Genomic DNA, 13,825 nt, shown 5'->3' on the forward strand with positions numbered 1-13,825 from the left:
GGCAAGCAAAACCTCTGCCCTCAGCACACAAAAGCTTTGGGTCCTGCAGATCAGGCACGTTTGGAAAGAGCCACATGCTGATCCCACAAGTGAGAAAGTAACCACAGGATTTTGATTTATGGTGATATCAAATATGCAGCAATCATTCCCCAGCATCAGAGTAATAAACATCACTGCTCCATCTGATCTGGAATCAGCACGCATCCTTCTCACATTCACAGAGACAGACAAAATGCTAAATTATTTATGCTTTGCATAGGAACAAATATAGAGAAATAAGTTAATTTGGTACAATGCAGCAGAGCAGATTCAGGGCATATTATTGTACATCCTTCAATCAAAACATACTCTCTCATTACTCCAAACAATTGTTTCTCCTCCAAAAAGTGGATTGAAGAATTCTAATCAAGGGATCAGCAGAATCATTTCTGACAAGGTTTTTTTAAAAATCTGACTGCACTTGTAAAACCTCCACCCCTGTAATTCCTTGAGCATTTTCAGGGATACAGCAGCAGTGCTGCACAGAGCACACCAACAGCAGATATCATATTAGGCAAGTAGTGGTTGAATGACTTTCCAGGACATGAGCAGATTCAATTGGTTGGTAGGAAGAAAAATATTCCCAAACGTAGTCAGCTAAACTCCTTCTAAAACAAAACTATTCTATTGTGGCCACTAAATACCAAAGCAGCAGAGGGAAAAAAAAAAGGAAATCAAGCCTTTCTGCCTCATATTCACACTTCTTATCACTAATCATCCCGTGACAGCCTTTTCAAAGCCAGGGCCTCCCCATCTCAGCAGAGTGATTTCATGCTGTGTTCCTTACTGAGAGGAAATAACCCTGCAAATGTCACTCAGAAGTCACAAAGTTGTCACGGGGCTATAAAATGCCATGGCCACAGCACAGCTGCCCCTCCTGTGCATGGGCAAGAAGAGCCAGACCCCTGTTGGGCTGTTGGCTCACCCAGGGCAATAACACCCCCAAAATTTTCAATCCGGTGTTTTTCCTGTACCTGCACAGGTTTCTTTATGTTTTATTAAACATTTCCCTGCCCATATAGCAGCAGGCTGTAAAAACCAGCACATTAATGAAGTTGTATTCTCATTATTAGAGCTATCAGCCAAGGCAGGCAGTGGGGTGCTGGGGCTGCTGTGCCAGCACGCTGGGAGCTGCAGAACCAGGAGGTCCCCTCCTTATTCCCTGATGCCTGAAGCAAAGGAAAAGTTCTCTGAACCGGGTCCTGGGTGGCAATGCTGTGCCTCAGCCCTGCCATGGATGTGTTTTAAACTTCCCAGAGAGCTCAGTCATTAAATGCAAGATACCACACAGCTGCACAGAAACCTTCCTGCTTTCCAGACAAGTGCAGAGTCACTCTTACACCTTCCAGGCTGCCCTCAGACCTATGGCCAGTGTTAGCCAAGTGTTTGTCATGTCCCACAGACACTGCAAGCTTGGCAGGAATGAACCACAGGGAAAGTGGTGCAATTGCAGGAGGAATGACAAGAATTCTAGGACAGGAATTCCTTGTGAGACTGATTTTTCAGTAGCCACGTCCAGTCCTCTGCTACCCACACGTGGGTGCATGCAATGGGGAAGGGGATGAGATGATGAGATGAGATGAGAAAGAGGATGAGAGCTGCACTTCAACTTCTCAACAGTTTCTTAACTTAAATCCTTCATTCTGAGCATAAGTACTAAAGCAGGCTCAAGGAAGGAAAAACTTAATTAAGCAGAGGTAGCTAAGTTCAAAGTATGCCTGGGGTCAGCTTTATTACTGTCCTTCACTTTGGAAGTACAGGGTTTATGGATAATCCCTGCAGAATGACAGCTATGTGGTGCCTAGTCATTTCTGGCAGTAACTAAATCTGAAGGTCTCCTGTCTTTCCACTCATCTTTTTAAAGCCTAATACTGTCACTGAAATATAACTGAGGGCCATACCTAGCACAAGGGTTTAATGACATGCCCTGGTGACACCAGGTACCAGCCCCATGTCCCCTCACTAAGGCTTCTGAACAAGTGATTTACACCAATCCAAGTGAAACAGAATTTCTGGGGATGAGCAAAGCCTGTGGGGTAGCCTACTGAGCTTTCCAGCAAGAAGGAAAACGGGGGAGAAAACCCCAGTGATGTTAAGGTGGAGAAAATATGTTTATGAAGGATATTCTAAACCATAGCCATCAGTACCAGAACAGGTCTGGATCTGCTGAACAAAGTCCCTCCTGGTTCTATAGAAAATGGCCTGGCTGGATAATGATTTCCTAGGAAAGTCTCTTTGGTGTGTATGGAGATGTACAGCCAGTTCTTGAATATCCTTCCTGGAAGTTCTGGTGAAGAAGGACAAGTTGAGGCAGAGGTACCCAGCATAACAGCTGCTCCCAGCTACCACAGCAGCCCTTCCTGAGGAGCACCAGTGAGGACAACCCAAGAGGATGTGGTCTCTTATAGCCTGGGGCTCAGTTCCCTCCTGTCTGTCCCACAGAGTACACAGAACACACGTAGAGGGCAGAAGGAGCCACATTCCTGTCAGCCCCACAGCTGTCTGCCCACCACCACCTAACCCCAGGATGCAGAGCAGCTGGAGGTGGCTCCTCCCAGAGCCCTGGGGTGGGATCCCTGCCAGAGCCCCACTACCAGCATCTTCCAGGGAAACACTTGTTGGAGCTGGGACAGGGAGTTCTACCCTATGCCTAAACAGTAAAGCCAGCATCTCGTTTCCTCAGCTCCACACGAAGTATCTCATTTCAATTTAATTTCACAGTTGTAATGGATTTTTCAAAAATATTCAAGAACATATTTACTTTCCAACATCTTATTTCCTTTCACATTTGAAAAAACTTTCTATCTAATCCCCCAAGTCATCCTACAGTCTGAATAATTTCAGGTTTTTAATCAATAGCTGTCAGACTTGTCAAATTACTTTAGGGACCACAAAGCAATTTTTAAACATTCATAAACCCTCGTAGAACAGTTAAGTGCACTGAATTTTAAAAGAAAGAGGAACTGAATAACACTGATCAAATAGGATTATATTCTGGCAAATTATAAATTAGTTTTTTATGAATCATCTCACAGCTACTTAACCAGTGTCAGGCCTCTGCTGCTGTAGGAAGGAGTAGTGACTGTTCACCTCTACAGAAAGAACCTTTTTCTCCTCTGCTTCCAATCCTCCTAAGCTGGAGCAGGGTGCAACTATTTTTTTCATTGCTGTCCTTTTTAAAAGTAACATCATTATCCAGCCAGCTACCCTGGGACTCTCTCCATCACCCTGCTGCTTGGGCCAGAGATGGCCAAGCTGCTGCGCCAAAGCTGTACGAATGCATCGTGGCTCCTGGCACCATTCTCAACCCAGACTTTGCTCCCCAGTGTGCTTCTGGCATGTGTAGCTGTCTGACACATCAGTCTAGAAATCAGGGTCGCCGAAAGTTCTCTATTTATTAGACATCTGTACCCAAAGCACAGCTTGAACCCTTTGTGGGGATGATTTTCCACACTGAACACGGGAGCCTCTGCTGCTGCTGCCTGGTCTGTGCCTGTTCTAGGAATAAAGAGAGATCAAGAACATCTGAAGAAGTCAAATGTGTTTATCCAGAAAGGACTTCATACAAAACAGTCCAACTTCACCATCACAGCACCTTTCTTAAATTTGAGGGATGTGGCTTGCACAGAGGTTAAAAAAAAAAAAAGGAGCCTCATTCCTATACCAAGAATGTTGGCAGCCTTCCAGGGAAACATAGAGCTCAGATCAAAGGTGGGATGAAGGATGATCAGAAGAAAGGAAGGTTTCAGCTGGCCACATGCAGACTAACAGGTCTGAACCCTTCACCCTTCTCCTTCCAGCTTAGCTTACCCATCCACTGCCTCTGACCCACCCCAAACATTCTCCTGCTTCTCCTGATCCCCTGTGCTCTTGCACCCCTGGGGCAGGGCTCCTGGCATTGCCACCAGGAGAGCTGGACACCAGCACCCAGTCCACAGGGGGAGACACATCCTGCCCCCTCCAAGCAGGGTACAGGAATGCTGGGGACATGCACCCTGCTGCAGCTGCACATCCAGTACAGACATGGCCAGGGACCAGGGTGGGTGTTCAGAACCTTCCCTGCTTTATCTGCATCTGCTGCAGATGCCATTTCCCAGAGGTGTGCAATTTTCTCTGTAAAGCCTCTAAATACCAAACAGTGATTTCTGTTAACCTCTACATCAGGCTTTGCTCTCCCTGTTGTCATCTTAATCAGTCTGGTACAGACAGCAGCAGGAGAGCCCCATCCTACCCAGGCATGGTGCTGTTCCACTGACAGCCCACAGCTGCCCTATGCTTGCCCAGGCTCCAATGCCCTCGAGCAGGATACCCAGCAAATGCAGATTTTGATATCCAGCTGACCTACTTTTGACAACTGTTCGATATCTAAACCATTGCTCTGGAAGCTGAACCTGTCCCAGCTTTGGGAAGCCTTGTTCCCAGAGCCCAGGTGGCCAACATCTGTCCCCATGGTGTGCTCAGCTCAGGGCTGAGCTCTGGAAACAATTAACATCACCAGCAGGAGATGGGAAAGAAAAGGTGCATGCACTGATAGCTACTTCAAGTTGGAAGGAAATGTGGGACTGACTGATTCAGGATTGGTTTTTGTTGTAGTTCAGACTGAAGATGCAAAAATATTTCCCAATTGAGAATGTTTCAGCAAGTTCAGATATTTTTACAGCTTCCTTTGTGCCTGTTAGTGAGATGCTCGGTAGGTTTGTCCAGCTAGACATCACAGACATCAAAAATCTATTTTAATTCAGTTTCCCACTATTTAGCTTATCGCTGATTGCCCAGTGACCCAGAAAACCAAACCCACCCAAGCACACCATGTTAACACACAGAAGCTCAGACAAACATAAATGCAATTATTAGCATTGTATCTTCTAGGCCAGAACAACACAGTCTCAAGAACTAAATAAACAGTAAAGAATGTGAGAGGGCACTGAAGCAGATCAGGTCAGCATAAGTGATGGAGCTAACTTGTCCTTTCAATTTACAAGATTAACCCCCTGAATTGCACCTTATAAGGATCCAAACATTTCATTAGTTTGCATTAGTAATAATAATAAAATCAGAGTGCTTTTTGTCATGAGATACCCTGCCCAGGGATTTGCTGAAGAACATTTAATTACAGGGCTATTTCATTAAATGTAAAAATTAAACTAAAGAGGAGAGGCTGTGATTTGGGGAAAAAAAAGTAAGTGAAAAAGATGCACTTAGAGGGCATAAAAGGAGATAGAGAAAACACCTTCGAAGCAGTACTAAACAACAATTTCTCCTCATATTCCAAGAAAGAATAATAAACCAGTGCTGCTTTTATTTGAAATGACCAAAAGCCTTCTCCATTTTGCATATTTCTTCTACCTCTGGAGACTTTCCCACACCAACAGCTGACTTTTAGGTAGGGATTTGCTCAGCAGAGAGCAGCGAGGGGCTGGGGCTGCTCTGCATGCTTGGCCGTAATTCAAAGAATTAATTAATAAATAACATGAGTTTCCACGGGGGCACTGCCAATATGAAAACCACTCAACTTAAAAATCACAAGGCAGAGTAGCTTGAGTTCTGGCAGCTGCCAGCACTGGGTTATACTTTTCCTCCAGTAAGAGACACGTGGAGTGGTTGTACTGACAAAACCAGAGAGCAGCCAACTGAACACAACCCTATCAAGCAAACTAAGGGGGGCAAAGCTTATCAGTGTAATAAAGAAGCTGAAACAACTACTTTGAACAGGAATTTTATGGTGACTGGAGTGTCCTCAGTCAGTCTGACAATCAGCTGCCTGCATTTCCATCCCTCGGAGGGTGAAGCAGAGGCAGCAGCAGGGCAGGAGCTGCCCAGTCCATCACTCCCCTCCAGCACCCTCACTACCTACAGGCACAGGAAGGGTCAGGAAAGAGTTCGAGTGGTTCTTTTTTAACTGATTGTGCTTATCTGTATTTGTGGAAACATTTCAGAATCTTCCTCAGTGCCTCAGGGAGCTGTTTTGTGGTCTGAGCAGGCTGGGAGCTGGGAATGCCTGGGAAACCAGCTGGAGCAGTTCAGCTCCTACACCCCAAGGAGTGGGAGCAGATCAGATGCTACCTCACTTCAGTCCCAAGGTGGGTGGGAGGGAGAAAAAAAATCAAACAGAAAAGCTTAGCTCTCCATAAATCACTCAGGTTTCTCCTAACCCAGGCTGTACCTTTTCTTTACAGAACATCTCCCTCACACCTCCCAATGCATTTTTTTTTCTTTTCAAATAGTTAGTGCTGCTTCCAAACTGTGTTTGCACTACTTCCAAAGTGACAGTTTCTCCAACGTGAAAAATAAAATCCATCCTGAATGCTAACATGAATAATAGCCCCCAAATCATTTAGTGTCCTGCTGGCATGGTCTTACTACTAAATATACCCAACAGCCATTTAATCTCAAGCCATCTCTCAGAGCCCAGCTGTGGGGCTGGGACTAAAGGGGCTCCCACTCAGCTGGGTGGCTGCAGACACGGGTGTTAATGGACACAAACACACTCTGCTTTCAAATCCCTGAGTGCTTTTCACAGCTGAGTATCTCCAGCCACCATCAGCCAGGCTTCCAGCTGTATTGGTAAATAAGACAGCAAGAACTGCCACTTGTCTCCTCAAAGTTCCATGCTTGTCATCAGCTTTAAAAGGATGCTCTGAACAGAGATCAGCAAGAATATAACAGCTGAGACACTTTATTAAACACCACTGAAATGCTCCATGCCACAGAAAGCTTTCCAGGTGGAAAAGTGGAGAAAATGCCCTAGAATGTGCTCATATATGTGGCTGGTCCATCTGCTGAGGAAATGTGAATGGTTCTGGGCCAGCCCAAGACCACCCAAGCAATCCTGTTTAACAGTTCACTCCTCTCATTAAAATCATAAATCTGGTTTAGGAATAGAGTTCCATCTAAATATCATGAGATCTGGCCTTAATACACTCAGCTTCATAATTAACACCAACTTCAGTGTCTAGGAAGGCTAAGAGGTCTCTGGGGTTCTCGAGCAGGGAACAAACCTCTTTAAAGCCTGGATTTATGGAGTGTGTCAGTGTGTGCTCAGCTGGGGCTCAGGGCTCCAGCAGTTGGGATGGAGATACCTGGAGGGGATCTTCCCATGAGCAGGGGGCAGGCAGGAGCCCTGGTGCCAGGGCAGGGTGGGGACTGGAGCATCATTTGTAACTGGCTCATCATGGAGCAGGAGGAAGCAGCAGAGATGGAAAATACCCTGAGGTGATAAGATGATATTTAAAAAAAAGAAGTTCCATTGAGAAACTGCTGCTGGGATTTGATTTGCTGCCATTCCCATTGGCATTCTTGGGAAAATTTGTCTTTATAAATAAAACATATTTTAAAGTAAAATGTCTGGCTTCCAGGTTTTGCAGTGAAACCTGGTGTAGAACACCACGTTAACATTTTTGTCTAAAATAAAGCTCAGTTACCTAATAGGCCTCGGATCTGTGTTGCAGCCATGGCAACAGAGATCAGTGCCCCAAGCAACAGGAGCTGTACAAATACATAAAATGAACGAAGCCACGGAGACTCACCCTCTCAAACATAAACCACCACAGTCAAGCACTCACTCAACTTTTACCAGCCATGGAATGGGAATACAGACTATAGGAATTATACAAAAGAAATGTGGAAATATTATGTATCTGTTAGACATGACTTTTCCAAGAGCATTTGTAAGCTGCTGGGAAGCCTGACTCACTTCATGGCCTCTGGCAAGATGCTTATCTTCTCTGTCCTTTCATTTATGTTTCTAGCCCAGTATCCCACAACAAGCTCCTAGCCTATCTAATACAGTATCCTGCCTCCAGCAGCAGCTAATAGCTGATGTTTCAAAGGAAGACAATCTTGTTAACAGAGGGAAAATATAGTTCCTGACCCTTGAAGGCAGGCAGGCAGAGCCCTGAAACTTTTGATTTATTCTTCCTGCTGATGTTGGTTGCTTAGCTACAAATAATCTCAATGCTCATAAAAGGCTCTCCCCGTTGCTCCTCCTCACTGCTGTGTTTTAAGTCCAGCCACAGTTTATTTTTCTTGAAACCTAGGTGATGAAATTTCATGGTGATGTTGCATCTCAGATGCAGAAAGCCCCGTTCCCTCTCCTGTGCCTGGGTAATTGCTGGGACCACAAAGAGGAGCAGGATGGGCTCCACTCCAGGCAGAGGACACAGCTCACCTTCCAACACAAAGAGGGGCAGCAACACCCAGCTGGTGTGAGATCTCTCTTCAAAAAGGAAACAGAAAGGCAAAAAGAGAAGTAAGAACCAAGCCTGGCAAACCAAACTGAACCTGCAGCTAAACCAGACCTGCTGGCAGCTCCTTCCATGGACCACCTGAGCATTAGCCACCACCTCCAGCTCCCACCCCTGTGCTGCATTGCTGTAAGGGACAGGAAGAGGCATCAACAGGTGACGTGAGTCAGTAGGAAACAACTTGCTGGTCTCAGCCAGGGATAAATAAAACTACTGCAAAAACAATAACCTTGCAGAAGTACTCGCAGGAAACAAAGAAAGGGGTCTGGGTAGGAACACGGGACAATTGCTAGCACCAGCTGTGGGGAGAGGGCAGGCAACAGAATCCAAAGTGTTGTGTTTTTTTTTCCTGTCTGCTGAAATTAGAAAACAATGAGCAAAACCTCCCTGGTAGGAAGGGGAAGCAGAAGGAACACAGTCAGAGCAGCCAACCCCAGAGCCCCGCTGCGCTCAGGAGCTGCAGGAGGAGCCCAGGGGCTGCAGCTCAGTTCTGCCATAGGAAAAGTTGCTGGGAACCTCTTGGTGAAGCCCCAAGAGAAGCTCCTGCACAGTTTATTCATTAAACCTCCAGTGGAGCAGCAGAACCCAATTCCTGCCAGCCCAAACTGGAAGGCAGATCATTATGTGACCCCAAAGTTACTGGATAGGAAGCAACAGACAAGCACAGAGAACTCTTAGTGCTCATTCTGATGACTGAAAGCTGGAGCAACTTGAACAGTAAAAATCACCTTTTGGGCTAACAGTGCCTTATGTTTGGTGAGCAGGTAACAGAGGAGACAGACATGCTGGGAGTCAAGGGTTTCTTTATCAAACTCGTTTTCTAACTAACAATCTTGCAAGGATGCCAAGAGAGAGCCAGAAAGCTCCCAGTCAGCACTGCACTGCAATCAGTGATTAATTTGTTGCACGATGCTCTGCTTGCTGTACATGACAGAGCTCATAAATTATCATTTTTATTGATGTTGTCCTGGCCGAGGGGCATGCTGGAAAAGGCTGGCTGGTGCCACAGGCATCCTGGCCAACTACCTGGGGATGGTTAGGAAGTGCAAGCAGCCTGATGCCATCTGACTGGAGATAATCCTGATTTATCAAGGACACAAGCTCAGTATCTGACTACCTCCCCTTGCACAGGTTCATCAGGCTCACAAGGTGCTGATCACCTTTCCAAGAGCTCAGCAGGAGACTTTGCTGTGCAGCTGCCCAGCCTCTGAGTTGCAGGAGGGAAAGAGTGATCTAAGAGCAAACAGCACTAACAGGGGGACTGGAAGATGGGAAATGCACAGTTGGGACAATAAACATTGGGAAATGTCCCGCACTGTGACGATCAGTCCTGTAAGTGGAACAACTGATTTGGATCTCTGTGCTGGAGTTTTCTGTTCTCTGCCACAGGACAGGTCACCAGCACATGCACCACGTTGTGCAACTCCCATGTGAGAACGTTCCTGTCCAGAACATCAGTCACCTTGCAGGATATGACAAACTGCCCAGAGGCTTTGTTAAAGCCTTTTTAATAATTTTATCAGTTTAATTCTGGTTTATACTGTGTTTGTGGTAAATCTGCTGGCTGTAGCCCAGTCTGCATCCTGCTCTGTACTGGGAAATGGAGTGTGTGTGACACTCCCATCACAGCAGGCCTGAGGCTGCCACCCCTCACTAACACAAACAGCATCTCCAGTGCCACCAGCAAGGTCCTACCCAGACTGCTGACCTCCACTGCTACTGGGATACTGAGAACAAAATGGTCCCCAGCTGGGGCCCATTCTTCCTTCTTGGTATTACCATAGGACAGAGGATACCATGAGGAAAAAGCAATTCTGTCTGCTTCAAAAAAAGGCAGGAAACTCTTATATGGTAAAGGGATGGAAGGAGCATCCAGTGCTGGGGAAAGGAGACCCTCTTGGAAAAAGTCTTCATCTGTGGAAATGAGACCCACACCTGCTTCACCTGTGCTGCTTCAAGGAAAATTCCAGAAAGGATGGCTGGGAATCAAAAGGAAGGAAGGACAGTCAGATCAGTTTACCTCTGATCATTAATGTGACTATTAATTACTGTTTGCTACGTCAAGCTATGACTTATTTAGAACAATACAGCTGCAGCCCTGATCTTTCTCCCTCCCAGCACACTCCTTTCCTTACGCCCTTCCTAAAAGTCAGGATCCCCAACTGTGCCTGGGGCAGCTGCTCAGTGTCACCGCCTCCAGCCCAAAGTCTGAATTAGGCAGAGTTCACTGCTTTTGTTACATGTGTCCTTAGTTGTAAATAGTATTATAAATAGGCTTCATTTTCCAACTGTGATTATTTGCTGCATTTATTGGCTCGTGAATAGCGAAGAGGGATTCTGCTGCTCTTTAAGATATTGGAAGCAATACTGGGCACCCTGCTGGTTTTGGAGGAAAAGAGCTGGGAGGGAGGAAGTGTGCCTGAAGTTTAACGAGGACACAAATGCTTGCCAGACTTTAATTTGAAATACTTTCTTTCTTTCCTTTTCAACAATATCCTTTTCCGCTGGGCTCTGCAAAGAGCGGAGCTGGACAATTGTACGGGAAGCTGGGAGAGACTAACAATAGAGGAGTGGAGAGGGGAGTGAATCCAACCTATCTCCTTTTACTCAAAATGAAACGTGAAAAGAAACAAATTGCATAAAGGATGACTGAGAAAGGCAGCTTTAAAAATCGTTTCAGGGTTAGTCTTTTCAGGTTCACAGCAGGGACATCAGGAAAGGACATTCGGTTTCATGCATTACATAAGTTTCAGTACATCTCCCTTTCAAGTGAGCTCTGCTGTACTCCTACCACGTACACAGCCGCCTACACACACCCGGGACTGCTTGCAAACACACCCTACCCCAGTCCACGGCCAATTCTTTTTCTCACAATCACACAGATCTTTTACAATTGCTTTGAAAAAAACTCTGTGAATTCCGCACGCAGCGCGGCTGCTCCTCCGCACGCTCCGCTCCTGCCGGGCACCAGGGGATGGCTTTGCCTCTACACCATGCTCCGAATCACCCCATCCCTTTGGCAAGAGTATCAGGGTCCAGAGTAAAAACCTTTCAAGCAAACCGTTTCACCATTTGATTCCTGTCTCTCTTTTTTTTTTTTTTTCTCTCCCCACGAATGCCGAGCGAAAGCGCTGAGCGCTCCTTTTCCTGGCGGATGACTGGATGCAGAGGTTGGCTCCAGGCACATCTGCCCTGACCCCCCCAGGCTGGTTTCACAGGAAACAGCACAAACATCTGCACCACTGAACCGACTGACAGACCTCGGGAGATCTCTGTTCAGAGCAATCCAACATTAAAAAATCCAACACGCTGCAAGATGCTGTAGCCCCAGCAGTCCCCACCAGCTGAAACAATGTGCTGGGAAGTTTGTTATCTCTGAATCTGCTCCCAGGCCCCCTTTTTTTTTTTAAAAAAACAGTATATGAATTCAAAAGACATTAAAGGTCCAGTTTTCAAATCTGCATCATCCACTTCCAGAGCAAGCACACGAAGGTGCAGGAAATACTTTGTCATTCCAGTGCCATTGTAATTTGGCAAATTCGAGTGAACTACTGAAAAGAAAGGCAAGTGGAAAACTACCGGACACTTACCCAAACCTCCACAGGATAGAAAAATAAGATCAGGATAGAAAACCAGTTCTGAGGTCCCCAGGAAAGTCAGTTCCTCTAAGAGCAGTATGAGCCCATCCCCGTGCTGCTCTCCTGGGCGGGTCGGTCGCTTCTCCTTGGCTCCAAGGATTCTGCTGGCTCTCAAACCACTCGCAGACTCCCGGACTGTAAGACTTCCTCTGCAGCTGATAGTGGGGTTATTAAAGTAAACTGACTATTGCCCTTTGTGGAGGGAGGCTGGGGGGGGAGGGAAGCTCAGCCCCTTCCCTTCCTTTGTAATTCAAACCCTTCCTTGAGGCTCGCTGCTCTGGAGGGGAGGCATCTGCTCCCAGCCCCTTCCCTGCTGCCTGGAGCAGGTACTGGCTGTGGTCCAGGCTGGAGACTGCACTGCACTCCGAGTTCACACCACAAACCAGCTCGTTCCTCATGAAGCTTCATCTGGCATTTTTCTCTCTCATTCATAATTCGTGCGGTACAGCAAACAGAAAGGTAAGAAGGGAGAGAGCTGGCACAGAAGCCTGGGCTGCTCTGTCCTCACCTCTGATTCATTTTAAGCTTACAGAATGGTTTGGGTTGGAAGGGACTTGAAGATGATCTAGTTCTAACCCCCCTGCATGGGCAGAGACATCTTCCACTAGACCAGGTTGTTCCAAGCCCCACCCAACCTGGCCTTGAATCATTCCCTGAGCTAATGAAAAAGGGCACTGAAAGCAGCTGCTATGAGCCAGGACACCTCGTTGTTCAGGAGAGCAGTCAGCAAGGACCTGGGCTTCTCCTGATTGGGATTTTATTGAGAGAAGTATGTGGAAAGACCCAGGAGAGGTCATCCACAACTTCCCTGGGTAGATTTCCTCTTCATTTATCCAGGAAGAGGCACCCAGCACTCCCAAAATGTTATGTATCCATCACCTCTCCCAGGGACACATGGCCAGACAACACTCAGGAAGGCAGGACACTGTCAGGCAGATGCTGGTGGCATTAGGGGACAGCACGTTTGCAGAGCCTGTCAGTGCAATGTCAACATGTTTTCATAGGCAGTTGCATTGGGATTGGGCAGCTCTGATCTTTATTACTTCCTGAAGGCAGTTTATCTTTAAAACTGAAACTATAAATGCTGTCAGCTTAGCTTGCAGCCTACTTCTTTTGGTATTTACAAATCACATTTTAAATTATAAAGCAGTCCAGGCACACAGGAGTACGTCCACAACCCAGGCATACAGGAATTAATGGACATTCTCCTAAAATCCTCCTGAAATCTCAGCTTTCACTATTAGCCATACCCAGTGTGATAATAAACTCTATTCCCTGACAGCAACACATGTATCTCACCTCCACTGTATTTCTATCTATAGAAATACAAATCTATAGAAATACAAATCTGTAGAAATACTATCACAATACTCCACAATGACCTCAGTCCCACGGATTTTACTTCACTCCTTCAATGAGAAAATTCTGGCACATTACAGAAATAAAAGAAAAAGTAACAACCCTGAATATTTTACTCAGGATCCCTCAACTCCGTGTCTGTCCTTCCTCAAAACACATCCTCTTGGATGCTGGGGCTTTCACTCATTTCTGTGGGCATATGTTTATAGATTCCCTGCTCTGGTGGTGAGCACAAGCAGATGATCTATTTCTGCTCTTTGTATCATTCCCTGAGCTAATGAAAAAGGGCACTGAAAGCATCTGCTAGGAGCCAGGACTCCTCGTTCTTCAGGAGAGCAGTCAGCAAAGACCTGGGCTTCTTCTGGAAGGGATTTTATTGAGAAAAGTATGTGGAAAAGGGGGAATAGTGAGGATGTTTTCTATTACATCTCTGTTCAGTGTCCTAGCCTCTTGCTAACAGCTTGGCTGTGACTCCTGCACCCTCACCATATGTATTCCACCATCACTCCAATGCAAACAGGGATCTTTCCAGTCTCCCCAGTGGGA

General features: G+C 46.3%; 1 protein-coding gene across 7 annotated transcripts in view; it reads right to left on the minus strand.

The window, feature by feature from the left end:
* Positions 1 to 13,825, minus strand: part of DAB2IP (DAB2 interacting protein) — a 169,238-nt gene that overhangs the window by 59,547 nt on the left and 95,866 nt on the right. The window contains exon 1 of one of the 7 annotated variants that reach the window (XM_030461033.1): positions 11,873 to 12,225. The exons of the other annotated variants lie outside the window; for them this stretch is intronic. The gene's annotated coding sequence lies outside the window, so the exon portion shown is untranslated. Of the gene's footprint in view, positions 1 to 11,872; positions 12,226 to 13,825 lie in introns of those variants that run through there. 7 annotated transcript variants of the gene reach the window in all.

Source organism: Calypte anna, chromosome 17, assembly GCF_003957555.1.
Source record: "Calypte anna isolate BGI_N300 chromosome 17, bCalAnn1_v1.p, whole genome shotgun sequence".
Taxonomy (NCBI): Eukaryota; Metazoa; Chordata; class Aves; order Apodiformes; family Trochilidae; genus Calypte; species Calypte anna.